Source organism: Mesoplodon bidens (genome assembly GCF_964165515.1).
Source record: "Mesoplodon bidens genome assembly, contig: HAP1_SCAFFOLD_109, whole genome shotgun sequence".
In the NCBI taxonomy this organism is placed as follows: Eukaryota; Metazoa; Chordata; class Mammalia; order Artiodactyla; family Ziphiidae; genus Mesoplodon; species Mesoplodon bidens.
Genome location: NW_027671631.1, coordinates 851,844 through 870,778, shown reverse-complemented (window position 1 = coordinate 870,778; position 18,935 = coordinate 851,844). Strand labels below are relative to the sequence as shown.

General features: G+C 44.2%; 1 long non-coding RNA gene across 1 annotated transcript in view; it reads right to left on the bottom strand.

Annotated features, from left to right (window-relative positions):
* Positions 1 to 2,288: 2,288 nt before the first annotated feature.
* Positions 2,289 to 18,935, bottom strand: part of LOC308610479 — a 608,528-nt gene continuing 591,881 nt past the window's right edge. Inside the window, exon 3 of the long non-coding RNA XR_014014559.1 lies at positions 2,289 to 2,353. This is a non-coding gene — a long non-coding RNA (uncharacterized lncRNA). The remainder of the gene's footprint in view (positions 2,354 to 18,935) is intronic.

Below are 18,935 nucleotides of genomic sequence, written 5' to 3'. Positions count from 1 at the left end.
AAACTTGTCATCACAATGATCCATGCCCTTTTCATCACAATGATCCATGAACCCTGCATTCACAATGCTCCGTGACGCTTGTCATAATAGTGCTCCATGACACATGTCATCACAATGCTCCATGCCTTTGTCAGCAAAATGCTACATGACCTTTTCATAACAATGCTCTATGAGCTTGTCATCACAATACTCCATTTCCATTGTCATCACAATCCTCCGTGAGCCTTGGGATCACATTGTTTCATGCCCTTGTCATCACAATGCTCCATGCTCCTTGAAATCAAAATGATCCATGACCTCTATCATCACAATGCTCCAAACCCTTGTAATCACAATGTTCCATAACACTTGTCATCACAACACTCCATGACGCATGTCATCACAATACTCCATGCCCTTTTCATCACAATGCTCCATGACCTTGATATCACAATGTTCCAAACCCCTGTAATCCCAATGGTCCATGCCCCTTTTCATCAGTATGCTCCATGAGATTTGTCATCACAAGGCTCCATGGTTTTCTCATCACAATGCTCCAGGACCTTGTCATCACAATGCTCAATACACTTGTCATCAAAATGCTCCCTGACACTAGTTGTCTGTATGCTCCTAAAACCCAGTCATGACAAGGCTCCATGCCTTTTTCATCAAGGTGATCCATGCCCTTTTCATCACAATGTTCCAAGACCACTGTAATCACAATGTTCCATGCCCTTGTCTTCACAAAGCTCAATGACGCATGTCATTAGAATGCTCCTTGGCCTTCTCCTCACAGTGCTCCATGCCCTTGTCCTCACAATGTTCCACGACCCCTGTAATCACAATGCTCCATGCCCCTTTTCATCAGTATGCTCCATGAGACTTGTCATCACAAGGCTCCATGGTTTTCTCATCACAATGCTCCAGGACCTTGTCATCACAATGCTTCATGACCTTGTCATGAAAATCCTCAATGGCCCTTGTCATCATAATGCTCCAAACCCTAGTCATCACAATGCTCCATTATATTTGTCATCACAATCCTCCATTACATTTGGCATCACAATGCTCCATGCCATTGTCATCGCAGTGGACCATGACATATGTCATCACAGTGTTCCCTGACACCTGTCTTCACAATACTCCATGACGTTCTCATCACCATGCTCTGTGCCCTTGTCATCACAATGCACCAGGCCCACTCTCGTCACAATAATCTATTATACTTGTCAGACCAATACTCCATGCCCCTGTCATCACAATGCTCCATGCCCTTGTCATCAAAATGCTCCATGATCCCTGTCATCACAATGCTCCATGACTCCAGTCATCACAATGCTTCATAACGTTTGTCATCACAATGGTCCATGCCCGCGTCATCACAAGGCTCTGTGACCTTTGTAACCACAATGCTCCATGAACTTTTCATCACAATTCTCGGTGACCCTTGTCATCACAATGCACCATGTCTTTGGCAGAACCATGCTCCATGACCATTGTCATCACAAAGTGCCACGCTCATTTCATCACAACGGTCCACAACCTTGTCTTTGAAATGCTGCATAAACCTTGTAATCACAATGTTCCATGCACTTCTAATCCAAATGCTCTCTCACCAGAGATATCACAATGTTCCATCACTAGTCATCACAATACTCCCTCATCCCTGTAATCACAATGTTCCATGACCCTGTCATCACAATGCTACATCCCCTTATCATCACAATGTTCCATGACCCCTGACATCACAATGTTCCATAACACCTGTCATCAAAATGCTCCATGACCCATTTTATCCCAAAGCTCCAAGACTCCTGACATCACAATGTTCTATAACCCCTGCCATCAAAATGTTCTATTACACTTTTTATCAAATTGCTACATGACCCGGTCATCAAAAGGCTCCCTGCCCTTCTCATCACAATGCACCATGCCCATGTCATCAAAATGCTCCATGACTTGTCATCACAAATCTCCATGACCCTTGGCATCACAAGGCTCCAAGTCATTGTCATCACAATGCTCCATGAACCCTCTCATCACATTGCTCCATGCTCTTGTCATCACAAAACTCCATGACACTTGTCATCACAATGCTCGATGCCCTTCTCATCACAATGCTCCATGCCCTTGTCATTACGATCCTGCATGACCCATGTATCACAGTGTTCCGTGCCCTTGTCATCACAATGCCCCATGCCCACTCTCATCACAAAAATACATGAAACATTTCAGACCAATGTTCCATGTCCTTCTCATCATAATGCTCCATTACGCCTGTCATAACAATGCACCATGACCCCTGCCATCACAATGATCCACGGCCTAGTCATCACAAGGTTCCATGACACTTGTCATCACAATGTTCCTTGGCCTTCTCATCAAAATGCTCCATGCCCTTGCCATCACAATGCTCCAAGACCCTTGTAATCACAATGCCCCATGCCCCTTTTCATCTCAATGCTCCATGAACCCTGTTATCACAGTGCACCATGCCCATCATCATAATGCTTCAGGCTATTGTCATCACAATGAGATCAATATTCTCCATGACCTCTGTAATCATAATGTTCCAAACCCTTGTTATCACAATGTTCCATGACACTTATCATCACAACACCCCATGACGCTCATCATCACAATTATCCATGGTCTTCTCATCACAATGCTCCATGATCTTTGTCATCACAATGCTCAATAAACTTGTTATCACAATGCTCCCTGACACTTGTCATCAGTATGCTCCTTGAACCCTGTCACGACAAGGCTCCATGCCTTTTTCATCACAATGATCCATGCCCTTTTCATCACACTGCTACAAGATCCCTGTAATCACAATGCTCCATGCCCTTGTCATCACAAAGCTCCATGACACATGTCATCAGAATGCTCCATGGCCTTCTCAACAAAATGCTCCATGCCCTAGTCATTACAATGCTCCAAGACCCCTGTAATCACAATGCTCCATGCCCCTTTTCATCAGAATGCTCCATGAGACTTGTCATCACATGTCTCCATGGTCTTCACATCACAATGCTCCAGGACCTTGTCATCACCATGCTCCATTCCCTTGTCATCCAAATGTTCCATGATCCCTGTCATCACCATAATCCATGAACATTTTCAGCCCATTGGTCCACAACCAACTCATCACAATGCTCCATGGCCAATATCATCACAAGGCTCCACGTCCCCTGTCATCACAACACTCCGTGAACATTTTCAGCCCAGTGCTCCAGGAAACTTGTCATCACAATGATCCATGCCCTTGTCATCCCAATGCTCCATGACCCCTGCCTTCACAATGCTCCGTGACACTTGTCATAATAGTGCTCCGTGACACATGTCCTCACAATGCTCCATGCCTTTGTCAGCAAAATGCTACATGACCTTTTCATTACAATGCTCTATGCGCTTGTCATCACAATACGCCATTTCCATTGTCATCACAATCCTCCGTGAGCCTTGGGATCACATTGTTTCATGCCCTTGTCATCACAATGCTCCATGCTCCTTGAAATCAAAATGATCCATGACCTCTATCATCACAATGCTCCAAACCCTTGTAATCACAATGTTCCATAACACTTGTCATCACAACGCTCCATGACACATGTCATCACAATACTCCATGCCCTTTTCATCACAATGCTCCATGACCTTGTAATCACAATGTTACAAACCCCTGTAATCCCAATGGTCCATGCCCCTTATCATCAGTATGCTCCATGAGATTTGTCATCCCAAGGCTCCATAGATTTCTCATCACAATGCTCTAGGACCTTGTCATCACAATGCTCAATATACTTGTCATCAAAATGCTCCCTGACACTTGTTGTCTGTATGTTCCTTGAATCCTGTCATGACAAGGCTCCATGCCTTTTTCATCAAGGTGATCCATGCCCTTTTCATCACAATGCTCCAAGACCACTGTAATCACAATGTTCCATGCCCTTGTCATCACAAAGCTCAATGATGCATGTCATTAGAATGCTCCTTGGCCTTCTCCTCACAGTGCTCCATGCCCTTGTCCTCACAACGTTCCACACCCCTGTAATCACAATGATCCATGCCCCTTTTCATCAGTATGCTCCATGAGACTTGTCATCACAAGGCTCCATGGTTTTCTCATCACAATGCTCCAGGACCTTGTCATCACAATGCTTCATGACCTTGTCATGAAAATTCTCAATGGACCTTGGCATCATAATGCTCCAAGCCCTAGTCATCACAATGCTCCATTATATTTGTCATCACAATCCTCCATTACATTTGGCATCACAATGCTCCATGCCATTGTCATCGCAATGGACCATGACATATGTCATCACAGTGTTCCCTGACACCTGTCTTCACAATACTCCATGACCTTCTCATCACAATGCTCCGTGCCCTTGTCATCGCAATGCCCCATGCCCACACGCATCACAATAGTCTATGAAACTTGTCAGACCAATGCTCCATGCCCCTGTCATCAAAATGCTCCATGCCCCTGTCATCACAATGCTCCATGATCCCTGTCATCACAATGCTCCGTGACTCCAGTCATCACAATGCTTCATAACGTTTGTCATCACAATGGTCCATGCCCGTGTCATCACAAGGCTCTGTGACCTTTGTAACCACAATGCTCCATGAACTTTTCATCACAATTCTCTGTGACACTTGTCATCATAATGCACCATGTCTTTGTCAGAACAATGCTCCATGACCATTGTCATCACAAAGTGCCACGCACATTTCTTCACAACGGTCCAAAACCTTGTCATTGAAATGCTCCATAAACTTTGTAATCACAATGCTCCATGCACTTCTCATCAAAATGGTCTCTCAGCAGAGATATCACAATGTTCCATCACTAGTCATCACAATACACCCTCACCCCTGTAATCACAATGTTCCATGACCCTGTCATCACAGTGCTACATCCCCTTATCATCACAATGTTCTATGACCTTTGACATCACAATGTTCTATAACACCTGTCAGCAAAATGTTCCATGACTCTTTTCATCCCAGAGCTCCAAGACTCCTGACATCACAATGTTCTATAAACCCTGCCATCAAAATGTTCCATTACACTTTTTATCAAATTGCTGCATGTCCCGGTCATCAAAAGTCTCCCTGCCCTTCTCATCACAATGCACCATGCCCTTGTCATCAAAATGCTCCATGACTTGTCATCACAAAGCTCCATGACCCTTGGCATCACAAGGCTCCAAGTCATTGTCATCACAATGCTCCATGAACCCTCTCATCACATTGCTCCATGCCCTTGTCATCACAAAGCTCCATGACACTCGTCATCACAATGCTCGATGCCCTTCTCATCACAATGCTCCATGCCCTTGTCATTACAATCCGGCATGACCCATGTATCACAGTGTTCCATGCCCTTGTCATCACAATGCTCCATGCCCAATCTCATCACAATAATACATGAAACATTTCAGACCAATGTTCCATGCCCTTCTCATCATAATGCTCCATTACGCCTGTCATAACAATGCACCATGACCCCTGCCATCACAATGTTCCACGGCCTAGTCATCACAAGGTTCCATGACACATGTCATCACAATGTTCTATGGCCTTCTCATCAAAATGTTCCGTGCCCTTGCCATCACAATGCTCCAAGACCCTTGTAATCACAATGCCCCATGCCCGTTTTCATCTCAATGCTCCATGAACCCTGTCATCACAGTGCACCATGCCCATCATCATAATGCTTCAGGCTATTGTCATCACAATGAAATCAATATTCTCCATGACCTCTGTAATCATAATGCTCCAAACCCTTGTTATCACAATGTTCCATGACACTTATCATAACAACACCCCATGACGCTCATCATCACAATTATCCATGGTCTTCTCATCACAATGCTCCATGATCTTTGTCATCACAATGCTCAATACACTTGTTATCACAATGCTCCCTGACACTTGTCATCAGTATGCTCCTTGAACCCTGTCATGACAAGGCTATATGCCTTTTTTCATCACAATGATCCATGCCCTTTTCATCACAATGCTCCAAGATCCCTGTAATCACAATGCTCCATGCCCTTGTCATCAAAAAGCTCCAAAACTCATGCATCAGAATGCTCCATGGCCTTCTCATCACAGTGCTCCATGCCCTCGTCATCACAATGCTCCAAGACCCCTGTAATCACAATGCTCCATGCCCTTGTCATCAGAAAGCTCCATGACGCATATCATCACAATGCTCCATGGTCTTCTCATCACAATGCTCCATGCCCTAGTCATCACAATGCTCCAAGACCCATGTAATCACAATGCTCCATGCCCCTTTTCATCAGAATGCTCCATAAGACTTGTCATCACAAGTCTCCATGGTCTTCACATCACAATGCTCCAAGACCTTGTCATCACTGTGCTCCATTCCCTTGTCATCCCAATGTTCCATGATCCCTGTCATCACAATAATCCATGAACATTTTCAGCCCATTGCTCCACGACCTACTCATCACAATGCTCCATGGCCAATATCATCACAAGGCTACATGATCCCTGTCATCGCAACACTCCATGCACATTTTCAGCCCAGTGCTCCAGGAAAATTGTCATCACAATGATCAATGCCCTTGTCATCCCAATGCTCCATGGCCAATGCATTCACAATCCTCCGTGATGCTTGTCATCACAGTGCTCCATGAAACATGTCATCACAATGTTCCATGCCTTTGTCAGCAAAATGCTACATGACCTTTTCATTACAATGCTCTATGCGCTTGTCATCACAATACTCTATTTCCATTGTCATCACAATCCTCCGTGAGCCTTGGGATCACATTGCTTCATGCCCTTGTCATCACAATGCTCCATGCTCCTTGAAATCAAAATGATCCATGACCTCTATCATCACAATGCTCCAAACCCTTGTGATCACAATGTTCCATAACACTTGTCATCACAACGCTCCATGACGCATGTCATCACAATACTCCATGCTGTTTTCATCACAATGCTCCATGTCCTTGTAATCACAATATTCCAAACCCCTGTAATCCCAGTTTTCCATGCTCCTTTCATCAGTATGCTGTATGAGATTTGTCATCACAAGGCTCCATGGTTTTCTCATCACAATGCTCCAGGACCTTGTCATCACAATGCTCAATACACTTGTCATCGAAATGCCTCCTGACACTTGTTGTTTGTATGCTCCTTGAACCCTGTCATGACAAGGCTCCATGCCTTTTTCATCAAGGTGATCCATGCCCTTTTCATCACAATGCCCTAAGACCACTGTAATCACAATGTTCCATGCCCTTGTCATCACAAAGCTCAATGACACATGTCATTAGAATGCTCCTTGGCCTTCTCCTCACAGTGCTCCATGTCCTTGTCCTCACAAGGTTCCACGACCCCTGTAATCACAATGCTCCATGCCCCTTTTCATCAGTATGCTCCATGAGACTTGTCATCATAAGGCTCCATGGTTTTCTCATCACAGTGCTCCAGGACCTTGTCATCACAATGCTTCATGACCTTGTCATGAAAATACTCAATGGCCCTTGTCATCATAATGCTCCAAGCCCTAGTCATCACAATGCTCCATTATATTTGTCATCACAATCCTCCATTACATTTGGCATCACAGTGCTCCATGCCATTGTCATTGCAATGGACCATGACATATGTCATCACAGTGTTCCCTGACACGTGTCTTCACGAGACTCCATGACCTTCTCATCACCATGCTCCGTGCCCTTATCATCACAATGCACCATGCCCACACTCATCACAATAATTTATGAAACTTGTCAGACCAATGCTCCATGCCCTTGTCATCACAATGCTCCATGACCCCTGTCATCACAATGCTCCGTGACTCCAGTCATCACAATGCTTCATAACATTTGTCATCACAGTGGTCCATGCCCGCGTCATCACAAGGCTCTGTGACCTTTGTAACCACAATGCTCCATGAACTTTTCATCACAATTCTCTGGGACCCTTGTCATCACAATGCACCATGTCTTTGTCAGAACAATGCTCCATGACCATTGTTATCACAAAGTGCCACACGCATTTCATCACAACGGTCCACAACCTTGTCATTGAAATGCTCCATAAACCGTGTAATCTCAATGCTCCATGCACTTCTCATCAAAATACTCTCTCACCAGCGATATCACAATGTACCATCACTAGTCATCACAATACTCCCTCACCCCTGTAATCACAATGTTCCATGACCCTGTCATCACAATGCTACATGACGTTTTTCATAACAATGGTCCATGCCCTCGACAGTCTCTGTGACCTTTTTAATCACAATGTTCCATGAACTTTTCATCACAATGCTCTTTGACACTTGTCATCACAATGCTCTATGCCATTCTCAGCACAGTGCTCCATGCCCTTGTCATCACAATGCTCCATGACCCCTGTCATCACAATGCTCCGTGACTCCAGTCATCACGATGCTTCATAACATTTGTCATCACAATGGTCCATGCCCGCATCATCACAAGGCTCTGTTACCTTTGTTACCACAATGCTCCATGAACTTTTCATCACAATGCTCCGTGACCCTTGTCATCACAATGTGCCATGCGCTTCTCATCACAGTTTTCCACAATGTTGTCATCACAAGGCTCCATAAACCTTGTCTTCACAATGCTCCATGCACTTCTCACCAAAATGCTCTCCCACAACTGATATCACAATGTTACATCACTATTCATCACAATACTCCCTCAACCCAGTCATCACAATGTTCCATGACTCCTGTCATCACCATGCTACATGCACTTATCATCACAATGTTCGATGACCCCTGACATCACAATGTTCCATAACACCTGTCATCAAAATGCTCCATGACCCTTTTCATCAAAATGCTCCATGACCACTGACATCACAGTGCTCCATGACCCCTGTCATCACAATGCTCCATGCTCCTTGAAATCAAAAAGATCCATGACCTCTGTCATCACAATGCTCCAAATCCTTGTGATCACAATTTTACATAACACTTGTCATCACAATGCTCCATGACGCCTGTCATCACAATAATGCATGCCCTTGTCGTCACAATGCTCCATCATCTTTTTCATCACAATTCTCAATACACTTGTCCTCACAATGCTCCCTTACACTTGTCGTCAGAATGCTCCTTGAACACTTTCATGAAAAGGCTCCATGCCTTTTTCATCACAATGCTCAATGCCCTTTTCATCAAAATTCTCCTTGCCATTGTCATCACTATACTCCACACACTTGTCATCAGAATGCTCCATGACCCTTGTCATCACAATTCTCCATGACCCCTGTCATCACAGTGCTCCATACCACTTGTCATTACAGTGCTTCATGACGTTCCTCATCACAATTATCCATGGTCTTCTCATCACAATGCTCCACGGTCTTGCCATCACAATGCTCCATGCCCTGGTAATCACAATGCTCCATGTTCCCTGTCATCAAAATTCTCCACATTCTTGGCATCACTGTGCTCCATGACACTTCTCATCACAGGGTTACATGCTTTGTCATCAAAGTACTCCACAAGCTTGTCATCAGAATGCTCCATGACCTTTGTCATCACAAATATCCATGACCACTGTCATCACAATGCTCCATGACACCTGTCATCACAATGCTCCATGCCCTTTGTCATTACAGTGCTCCATGATTCTCGTCACCACAATTATCCATGGTCTTCTCATCTCAGTGCTCCACGGTCTTGGCATCACAATGCTCCATGCCCTGGTAATCACAATTTTCATATCCCTTGTCATCACAATTCTCCACGTCATTGTCATCACAATGCTCCATGACAGTTCTCATCACAATGTTACATGCTCTTGTCATCACAATTCTCCACATCCTTGTCATCACAATGCTCCATGACAGTTCTCATCACAATGTTACAAGCTCTTGTCATCAAAATTCTCCATGCAATTGTCATCGCAGTGCCCCATGACCCCTGTCATAGCAAGCTACATGCCTATGTCATCACAATGCTTCACGACCTTTTCATCAAAATTCTCAATGGACATTGTCATCACAATGATTGATGCCCTTGTCATCACAATGCTCCTTGACCCTTGTCATCACAGTGCTCCAAGTCCTTGTCATCACAATGCTCCATTACCTTTGTCATCACAATCCTCCATAACATTTGTCATCTCAATGCTCCATGCCATTGTCTTCACAGTGGACCATGAAATATGTCATCATAATGCTCCATGACACATGTCTTCACAATAATCTATGACCTTGTCATCACAATGCTCCATGCCCTTGTCATCACCATGCTCCATTACCCCTGTAATAACAATGCTCCATGACCCCTGCCATCACGATGTTCCTTGGCCTTGTCATCACAAGGCTCCATGACCCTTCTCATCACAATGCTCCAAGACACCTGTAATCACAATGCTCCATGCCCTTGTCATCACAAAGCTCAATGAAATATGTCATCAGAATGCTCCTTGGCCTTCTCATTCACCATGCTCCATGCCCTTGTCATCACAAAGCTCCATGATGCATGTCATCCGAATGCTCCATGCCCCTTTTCATCTCAATGCTCCATGAACCCTGTCATCACAGTGCACCATGCCCATCATCATAATGCTTCATGCTATTGTCATCAGAGTGAAATCAAAATGCTCCATGACCTCTGTCATCACAATGCTCCAAATCCTTGTGATCAAAATGTTCCATAACACTTAGCATCACAACGCCCCATGAGGCTCATCATCACAATTATTCATGGTCTTCTCATCACAATGCTCCATGAACTTTTTCATCATAATGCTTAATACCCTTGTCATCACAATGCTCTCTGACACTTGTCATCTGTATGCTCCTTGAACCCTGTCATGACAAGACTCCATGCCTTTTTCATCACAATGTTCCATGCCATTTTCCTCACAGTGCTCCAAGGCCCCTGTAATCACAATGTTCCATGCCCTTTTCATCACAAAGCTCCATGATGCATGTCATCAGATCGCTCGATGGTCTTCTCATCCCAATGCTCCTTGCCCTTTCCATCACAATGCTCCAAGTCCCCTGTAATCACAAAGCTCCATGCCCCTTTTCATCAGTATGCTCCATGAGAGTTGTCATCACAAGGCTCCATGGTCTTCTCATCACAATGCTCCAGTAGCTTGTCATCACAATGCTCCATGACCCCTGTCATCACAATACTCCATGAACATTTTCAGCCCAATGTTCCTTGACCTTCTCATCACAATGCTCCATGACCCCTGTCATCGCAATGCTCCATGACCACTGTCATCACAACACTCCATGAACCCTGACACACAATGATTTGGGACCGTTGTCATCAAAATGCTCCATGCCCTTGTCATCCCAATTCTCCATGACCCCTGTAATCACAATGCTCCGTGACGCTTGTCATCACAGTGTTCCATGAAACTTGTCATCACAATGCTCCATACCTTTGTCAGCAATATGCTACATAATCTTGTCATCACAATGCTCCATTCACTTGTCATCACAATCCTCCATGACCCTTGGGATAACATTTCTTCATGCCCTTCTCATCTCTCTCTTGCCTTTCTGGTTTTTACAGATTTTCGGATGTCCCTTTTGACCGGTGGGAAGTGACAATTCTTTGTAGTGTGGATTTGCATTGTGTGATTGCTTGATTGGCCAAAAAGGTCGTATGCGTTTTCTCCTGAATACATTCAGGAGAAAAGGCATATGCCATTTTTGACCAAGTGCATCATTGTCAAAGTTGTGATGCTTTTCCTGGCTTTAAAGGTGATTCCAATTTACCTGTTGAAATATGTTTTGAGCAATTCTACCTCATTTTCAAGTCCGCTTCGTTGCCTTCCCTCAACAGATTTTTGGAAGAGAGTAGTCCTTTAAAATTCTCAGGGTTGTGAATTGCTGTGCCCCTGAGCACCAATTTTCAAATCCCATTATTGGGAGCTGACAGCAAATACACAATTTTGCTTCAGGACCTGTACTGCTTCCAGGGGTGGCTATACTGTTCCCTGCGGGTGGCTGAGGCTTTGGTAATTCTTCTTCCTGACGGGAATTTAGAGTAGCATGTGTCCGTCCAAATGCCTACATCTACTCTCTGATTGGTTCTCCCTCTTCCCTTTCATCCTCTGCACAATTAGCAAACTGTGCAAACCAGGAGGTTATAGGAGCTGACTCTCCTAAGTTGGGAGATTGATAGTAAGGCAGTTGGAATGCCTAACTGGAGCACAAGCAGAGGAAAAATTTGGAGACTTTTAGAAAACTTTCGCCATCACAGGGTGTCCATTCTCTAGATTTCTCATACATGTTATATCTGTAGTGATATTCCCTTCTACTTGGAGATTTGGGACCCATGGTATGGTGGCATGCATTACTACTGTAAATGGTCTGCATTTTCTCTCCCAATCTCACCAGTCCTCTCAGTCCCAAGTGTCCAGCCTTATGTCTCATCCAGCTGTCTTTGCAGATAGGGTCATTCCAGGTTTCATCAGAACCCCTGAAGGAATTGTGTAGGAATTTCGCTGTTTTTTTGTTTTGTTTTTGAAATTCATTTTTATAATGGGTTTGAGCTGATTTTCACTGACATGTTTATGACGGTTTAGACACCCTTGATTCCCATACGGAGACATATCAATACATAGGTTTTTAAGATTCTTACTAGTCAGATATATTCCTCTGCGGGGAATAGGCGTTTTGAGTCCCGTTCACTGAGGTAGGTGAAGATCTTGTCTCTTCTGTATTTGGTTTATGGAATGGAACCTGTTCTAATATCAAACTCTCGTTTTATGCATCATCCCACCTCTGCTTTCCCCTTAAGGAGTCATAAGAGTGTTTTCTAAATGTGAGTCTCTGTTCTCTTTCTTAATTCATTTCATGTGCTGTGATGTTGACATTCCCTTTGTAAGTGATATCTTATGATAAGATTCTTTTATCTGTGTGACTAATTTCACTTAGAATCATCATACCTAAATCCACTCATTATGCTGCTACTGGCCTTATATATATTGGTTTCACGTCTGAGTGATATTCTGTTGTACAAAATTACCACAAGTTCTTTAGGCATTTCTCTTTTTCCTGGGATATTTTAGGTGTACCGAAGTTGAGGTTCTTGTATACAGAGCAGCCCTAAACTATGGGGTGCCTGTGTCTTGTTGATATTTAGTCTTCACAAGTTATATGCCCATGAGTTGAAAACCCCTTTGCTCGGGGGCCTTGTATTTTTGATGTTTTAGGAAACAGCATACACTTCTTCAGAGTGGCTCTTGGATATTTATACCCCACCCATCAGTGTGACTAGGCTCCCTGTTCTCCATGGCCTCTCCTGTATTTCTGGTTTGTACACATTTTTTGGATGGCCTTTGTGAGCAGTGGAAATTGAGACTTCTTTGTTGTGCAGATTTGCATTTCCCACTTGCTTGTTTGGCCAAAAACTCTGTATGTGTTTTATTTTCCTGAAGATATTCACGAAAAAACACATACACCCTTTTGCCCAACTGCATCATTTTAGAAATTCTGCTGCTTTTCATATGCTTTAAATGTGAGTATAATCTACCTTTTGAAATCTGTTTCCTGCAATTCTGCCTCTCATTCAGATCCTCTTCGTTGCCTTACCTGAATATATTTTTGGACGTTGGTTATCATTTATATCTTTGCAGGTCTTTGAATTGTCTGCTCCTGAGCTCCATTTTGAAACTCGCTTTTTGTGAGCTGGCCGCCAAACCATTGGATTGCTTCCGGTCCTATTCTGGTTCTGAGGAGGCAGGCTGAGCCTTTGTTTAATTCTTCTTCCTAATGGGAAGTTCGAGTGACATGTGCCTGTCAAAACCCCTACAGCTAATATCTCATTGGTTCCCCCTCTTCCCATTTATCCTCTGCACAAATTGCAAACTGTGTGACACAGGAGGTTAAAGGTGCTGATTCTCCATGTGGGGAGATTGTTAGTAATGTGGCTGGAATGGCGAACCCCAGCACCAGGAGATCAAAAATGAGGTGCATTTTAGACACCTTTCCTGAGCACACGGTGTACATTCATCTCGGTTTCCCAGGCATGTTTTCGCTGTCAGAATATTCCCATGAACCTGCAGATTTGGGACCCATGGAATGGGTACCAGGCAGTATTTAAAAGGTGTGCATTTCCTCACCCAGCCTCTCTAACATCTCTTAGCGTGCATAGCTTCCAGCCTTATATATCATCCTGCTGTGGGTCTACATGTGTTCAATCTATGTTACATCATAGCCCTTCAACAAAAGTTGTAAGAATTTTTGTCTGGCTCACTGTTTTTATAAATATTTTTTAAATTTATTTTTATATTGGTGATAGCTGATTTTCAAAGCTCTGTTTTTTGCTGCTGTACATCCACTTGATTCATGTACTGTGAGACAACAAAAAATTATTTTTCAGATGCTTACCAGTCATATGTATTATTTTCCAGTTACTTGAGTGAGCTGAGTTCAGTTCTTTGTGGTACTGTGTAGGCCTTTTCAGTTATTCAATTTGATACTTGGAATGGTAACTTTGCTAATTTCAACCTCCTGGATAATACCTCACCATTCCCCACCTTTCCCATTTAGCAGCCTTATGTCTATTTTCTACATATTTGACTATGTTTCTGTGTTGTAGTTTATTTCATGTGTAGCCATTTTTGATTCCACCTTTAAGTGACATCTTATGATATGTGTCTTTTTCTTTCTGACATATGTCACTTAGAATGATTGTATGTAACTCCTCCAGAGTTGTTCCAACTGGCCTTATTTCATTGATTTCTGGATGAGTCATATTCCACTCTACATAAGTAGCCCATCTCTTTTATCCATTTTATCCTTCCAGGGACATTTAGGTTATATCCAAGTGGAGGCCCTTTTTAACAGAGAGGTGGTAAACGTTGGGGTGCCTGTTTTCTGTTGATTTTTGTTTTTCCCAAGGTATACACCCATGAGTGCAAGTGCCCTATGCTCTGTAGCTCATTTATTAGATGTTTTAGCAAACACAATACACTTCTCCAGAGTGGCCGTTGGCAAATTCCATTTCCACTATCAGCCTCACAGGGTTCCCTTTTCTCCTCGCCCTGTCCTGCATTTCTGGTCTTTACACTTTATGTGGATGGCCCTTCTGACTGATGTGAAGTGATACATTTTGTAGTATTGATTTCCAGTGCCCACCTGTTTGGTTGGATCCAAAGTGTGTATGGCCTTTACTTGAATATATTCAGAAAAAAGGCATACGCCCTTTTGGGCCAACTGCATCATTGGCGATGTTCAGCCCCTTTTCTTGTGCTTTAATGGGGAGTCCTTTCTACCTCTTCAAATATGTTTCCTGCCACTCTCCCTTGCTTACAAGTCTTTTTCTGTGGCTTACCTCAAGACATTTTTCGACGATAGATAATTTCAACTCTGAAGTTTTATGAATTTTAGTGACCCTGAGTTCCATTTTTCAACTTGTGTTTTTGGAAACTGGACACAAAAGAGCGGGATTTCCTCTAGCCCTATTCTGTTTCCGTGGGCAATTCTAGCCTTTGATGAATTTGTCTTCCGGATTGGAAATTAGAGTGGCATGTGCCTGTCTGATCACCTAAGACTTGTCTCTAAATTTTTCTCATCCTTCCGCTTCATCCTCTAGACAAATTCCAAACAGTGTGCAACAGGATGTTGACGGTGCTGATATCCCCAAGTGAGGAGATTGTTAGGAAAGATGCTGGAGGGGTGAACCCGAGCACCAGGCAATGAGGAGATGAGGTGCCTTTTCCAAACTCTTTCCGATCAAACGGTGTACCATCCTCTAGGTGTGGCAGGCATGTTTTAGCTGTAGGAAGGGTCCCGTGCATGTAAGGAGAACACCAGGGATTTTTACAAATCAGTGCCTCCCCGAACCCCAAACTGGGGAATTTTTAAGCTACGGCTACACGTATGTCCATTAAGGGCCTTGGGAAATAGGCAGAGCCCAAACTTTAGATGATTGAAATCTTCAGGGTCAGAAGCGCTCACCATCGGCCTTGCTTAGGTTACATTTTATCTGTCATTGATAGATGATGTCAATAAAAATATCGATTCTTTTTCAGATTATTTCCCCTTATAGGTTATTGCAAAATATTCAGTGTAGTTCCCTGTGCTATACAGTAGTTCCTTGTTGATGATCTATTTTATACATAGCAGTGTGTATCTGTTAATCCCAAACTGTTAATTTATCCCTTCTCCTACCTTTCCCCTTTGGTAATAATAAATTATAAGATTTTATACTTCTCAGAAATGGGGGAACTGAAAGAGAGGTATCATTTTCAATGGAAAAACATTCAAAACACGATTGAAGCTTCAGCCAAGAGTATTCGATGTACATCCATGGAAATAAATCACTTCATTTCTCTAATGTTGACCTGACAAATAAGACAGACGTGTTCACTGAACTTGCTTACAGTAAAGTGATGGAAATATCAAATGTAAGTCTTAAAAACTTATTATTTTACCCGAGCATTATACACTGCTCTATGTTAACTATTGTTTGGCTCACACACATGTTCATTGAAGTTACAATGTTCTCAATTTCTGTTACTGATCCTCCAGAGTGGACCCCAACAGGAGTCCCCGTGCCCAGTGTCATTGGAGCCAACAGATCAAGACTGAGTTTGGTTCAGAAGCAAAGGAAACATTATTATGAAAACAGAATGGAGAGTTGAGAGCGTGCACTCCCCCACGGGCTGTGGGCTGGGCTGCTATGTAGGGATCAAGGCAGCGTCAGTGGGAGGGAGGGCATGGAGCTCTCGAGGGCTGGGTTGGCTGCAGCTCAGGCTCTATGTCACGGAGTCTTCATTGGACCCCGCTAGCTGAGGTGTCGCCCCAGCCATTCGGCACTAGGAAATCGGATCTGAAATGCCGGGTGTGGGACCTCTGCATGCGGAGCCCTAGGAGCACGTGAAATTAGACAAAGCACAATGGAAAAACAGCTTAGACTTTATTTTTTTGCCCAGATTCTCTTTATATCTCCCAGGAATTTTTAATGAACGTTGCCGGAGATGAACACCTCCTCTGCTTTTTGTTCCTTTCCTCATTTTTGGGGTGTTGAGGGTGCAGACCCCTGTTTTGTAACTGCTTCATGCTGTGGTGTGAGCCCTGATACATGGGGGGAGGGTCAAAACGTCTCCCCACCAGCCTCCAGGTGAGGTTGATTGTCCCAAGGCGTCCTGCCTCCCTTCTCGTCTGCCTGAGCACCAGCACTGGAAGTGTTATAGATTCTAATGACCTTTAAGGTCCAGGAAGGAGATGCGCAGAGATGCTGCAGTGGCAGGTTTCACCCCACCCCACATTTGTTCGGCAATCTTAGGCTGACGGTTTTTGTCAGCCTAGATGCTCTGACCAGTAGTCTGTGCTTTCTTTAATTAGGTCCCTGAATTAATGTACAAACAGCACCATGTGTCAGAGCCCTGCCCGCACAACTCCCAGACAGTCCACGGTCAGTGGTGGTCCAGGACCATGACGTCCACTGAGACAACAGCCTTTAGAAGTAGCCAGCAGTCCACCCGGTCATATTGGTTACAATCACCACGGTGTCTGTAGGGTTTTCTATGGTGAAAGCATGATATACGTTTCCCCCTCCAAGCTTATTAGCTCCCCTCTGGGTGCAGTAAGTCCTACAAGCAGTAGTCTGCTCTTTCGGGGCACAGTCTTGTTGTTTTCTGACAGAAACTCCAGGTCAAGTGATGGTCACACAAGTCACCTTGGGGGCCCGTTGCCCCCGTTTGTCTCTCTGGAGGTTGGAGTTGGAGGGCCTCCTCACTCGAGGTCAGTGTGTCCACAGAGCGACCCCTGCAACTTCAGGGCATGATGGCTGGTTAGGATCACCACGTGGTGTCCTTTTCCCTTAAGAGGGAGCTGGCCTTGCGGGCTGCTGATTTCCAGCTTTTTAGATACCCCAGTATCCTGGCCTGATGAGTCGGTGGGAAAAGCCCTTGGTGACCATAGTTTATCATACCTGAAGGGCATTCTTGTGTTGCTCCATTTCAAGTGGTCCCAGTTTTTGCACTAAGTCTCCAAGGTTGATTAACCTTTGACCGGGTATGTAAAGGTCAAAGGTTTAGCTAAATTAGGGAGTTCCTGGGCAACAGTCTTAATTGACTGCTCTTTCCATTCTTGAAAGGCTGCTTCTGGATTCTATTCAAAAGGATCATCATCTTTTCGTGTCAGTGTTTCATGTAGAGGCCCAGCTATTAGACTGTAGTTAGGGATCCAGATGCAGAAAACCTTGGCCTCCCCAGGAACCCCTAAGCTGTCTTCTAGTTTTAGAAGAGGTAAGGCTGCAAATGGCTTCTTCCCTATCCTGGGATGCGTTTCTCCGAATATCTGTGAGAATGAAGCCCAGGCATGTCACCTTAGCCTGGGATATTTGAGCCTTTTTCTTGGACACCTTCTATCCTTTATTGGCTAGGTAGTTCAGAGGTGTCTTTAGTAGGCCTGGTGATCAGAATGTCCTCTGCATATTGAAGGAGGGTTCCCTTTCACAGAGGTAGAACTTTTAGGTCTTTAGAGGACATTTCCCCAATGATGGTGTGGGGATTTTTGAACCATTGGTGCAGGACGGCTCAGCATTATTGCTTTGGTTGCATGTTGTGTCCTGCCTCTCACAAGCCAAAAATTCTTGTGACTCTGAGATGAATGGAATACAGAAGAAGGCATCATTGAAGTCTAATACAGAATGCCATGGCCTGGTGGATGGTAGAATGACCAGCAGTGTGTAGGAAATAGGAGCTACTGTATGTATATCCTCGGTGGCTTCACTGACTGTCCTGATATGCTTTACCAGGTCTCCAGCAGCCCATGGGGCTCTCGTGGTCAGGCCAATCCCAGGATATGGAGCTCACCTGGGCTGCACCCCCACCCCACAGCCCACGGGGCTCTCGTGGTCAAGTCCCTCCAAGGGTATGGATCTCACCTGTGCAGCTACCCAGCAGCCCATGGGGCTCTCATAGTCAGCCCCTTACCAG